At 34.4% G+C, this 2,719-nt stretch overlaps 1 long non-coding RNA gene across 1 annotated transcript in view; it reads right to left on the bottom strand.

The window, feature by feature from the left end:
* Positions 1-495: 495 nt before the first annotated feature.
* LOC111085585 overlaps positions 496-2,719 on the bottom strand; it is a 7,287-nt gene continuing 5,063 nt past the window's right edge. The window contains exon 3 of the long non-coding RNA XR_002610392.1: positions 496-573. This is a non-coding gene — a long non-coding RNA (uncharacterized LOC111085585). The remainder of the gene's footprint in view (positions 574-2,719) is intronic.

Genomic DNA, 2,719 nt, shown 5'->3' on the forward strand with positions numbered 1-2,719 from the left:
TGGGCTAACTGTGCTCTGCCCCCCCACGAGTATCGAAACCCGGTTTCTAGCGTTGTAAGTCCGCAGACATACCGCTGTGCCACTTGGTTGATTATTTTAGAGTAAAGTCACATTGGGCTATCTGCTGTGTTCATCGCATGGAATCGAACCACGGATTTTAGTGTTGTAAGTCCCTAAACGTATCACTGTCCCACCGAGGGACTGCAGCTACGGATTGCGAACCCTAAATCCTCGGATCCACAGTCTGGGCTTGCTAATTTGCAAATATTAAACAGACATAAAATATTGCAAAAAGTACACAAGACTGAGGAATAACACAGCCGTAGTAATAATAATACATATATAATATAGATAATTTTATATTTAAAAAAAATATAAAAATACCAATAAAATTATTTCAGCTAAAAGAAGAAACTGAGGCATCACACTGCAATAAAAGTGATAACAGTCAACACTCACTGTGGCAGTGACATCAGAGACGCCTTTCGGTTGGTTGAGCAACTCTCCTGTTATTGCATCTCTTTTAGGATGACCAACGACCTTTTCTTGCATTACTGACACTAAATCCAACCCCTAAACAGAGTAAAATTCAATATTATTATCTCAGATTCACCTACAATCTTGTCTGTGATAAGAAGATGTTTAGTCTTACGTTCTTATGCAGAATTTACCTTATTTCTTACTTACACTTACAATCTTATCTGTGATAAGATGATGTTTAGTCTTACGTTCTTACGCGGAATTTACCTTATTTCTTACTTACACTTACAATCTTATCTGTGATAAGATGATGTTTAGTCTTACGTTCTTACACGGAATTTACCTTATTTCTTACTTACACATTATAAAACTTAAAATGATAAATCTGTCTTCCTATGATTACTTTACTATACCCATTTCCTGATATATATATATATATGTGTGCATGTGTATATAGATTTAAAAAAAACACTCTAAAATTATTCTTATAGCATTATCCACACATTAACTAAGTAATAACCATTTTTTTTAGCTTGTTGTTTCAGTGAAATAATTATAAATCATTAAATTTATACATTAAATCTTCTAGATAAGGTATTAATTTACAAATACTATAGTTTGTTCTCAAGCGAAAAAATACTCTATGCTGTGCCTATTGAAACCCGATTTTTAGCGTTATAAGCCCTCAAGCTTTCCGCTGAGCTACTAGGGGGAATACTTTAGAAACACTTCAGTTGTGAACTATATTTTATTATTTTAAGTTAGACGTTTGTATCGTTTGCTAGAGGGAGTTTTGGCATGAAGAAGTGATGGCGCGTTCATTTTCGTTAAGTGGACTGGTCTTTGCATTATTTCTACTGAATAATAAAAATTAATCTGCCCAACAATAAAAATCGTTATAAAACTTGTGTAAGGAGTGGTATTATATTGATCAAAATAAAATCAAGAACAAACTTCAAGATGACGACATGTGCTCGAAGTTAGATTGAAAATTTGCTGAATAATGATGAAACAGTGGAATATTGAGCAGGAAGAAAGAAAAAGAGGGATAAAAAGTTAAAGAAAGATAAAAAAGAAAGTTACAGAAAACTAAGATGCATTATTTTGAATACCTTCTACTACCGAAAATTCAAACAGTGTGAAGAGAAGGAAAGACAATATAATAAGATAACCAATCCAACGTGCAACAGAACAAAAATCAAAGTGAAATATTAACAGATGAAAAGAACTAACGTGGCCCAACATTCAACTGATGCATGCTGAAGTGAAATATATGAGACTTAAGCCAGTTATTTAGTGAAGCAGGAATGGGTTGAGATGATGGATCACCTCGGACTGTTAGAAGAACCAACTGTTGTCATAATTTCTGTCCTCTGATATCTTCCATTTTCGACATAACAAACTTTACCATAGGCATAATGAATCTCACTGTGCCTGTATATCTTTGTCTATAGGCTATATGAAGGTAACTGTCTGTCATGCGTTCATTCTGTGAATCTTCGAATAGCTGGATACTTAGGTGTTAAGAAGACAATGAATGAGTAAAAAAGCGTTTCTGTTGGGTTGAATGTCGAAAATCATGTGAACTATGCTGTGAGCAAAAAGATACACAGAAGAAACGTCATGGGCAATTAAAACAGTACTGTGTTGGAGCACCACTTGAGGAAGTTGTTGTCAATGTGTTTGGTTCTCCAGCACAGAGCAACATTGCAAATAAATATATCATTACATCACTAAATAATTCTATTCTTAACCATATATATAATGTAAATTAAAGCTTGTAAATGAATTTGTTTCAATATTCATGATGGCTATAGGACTTCGTTTAGATTAGTGATGGTGGAAGTTTAAAAAGCCATTTTTGTGGAGATGTGTGTGAAACCCTTAGAGTCAAGAAGACTAGAACAACAGCCTTTCGTCCATATTTTGATGGGATGGAGGAGAGATATAACTATACACTTTAAAATCAGTGGATGAACATCAGGAAACGTTGGATTGAAAATTTTCCTCATGAGTTTTTGAAGCTACAGGAGAAAACTAAAAATGCCATTGGACGTTCTGTAGACACTCAGCAGAGTCTTGGGCAGAATATGCAGAAATATAATGAACATTATTGATGCCATAGATATTTTCATTACCCCGAGAAAGACTCGAATCAGCTACATGAAAAGTTGCTATGTATGTACAATCTCCGCCGCAAGAGAAGACGAACTCTGGAGATTGTTTGTTTGTTTGTTTG

This window comes from Limulus polyphemus, unplaced genomic scaffold, assembly GCF_000517525.1.
Source record: "Limulus polyphemus unplaced genomic scaffold, Limulus_polyphemus-2.1.2 Scaffold487, whole genome shotgun sequence".
Classification (NCBI taxonomy): domain Eukaryota; kingdom Metazoa; phylum Arthropoda; class Merostomata; order Xiphosura; family Limulidae; genus Limulus; species Limulus polyphemus.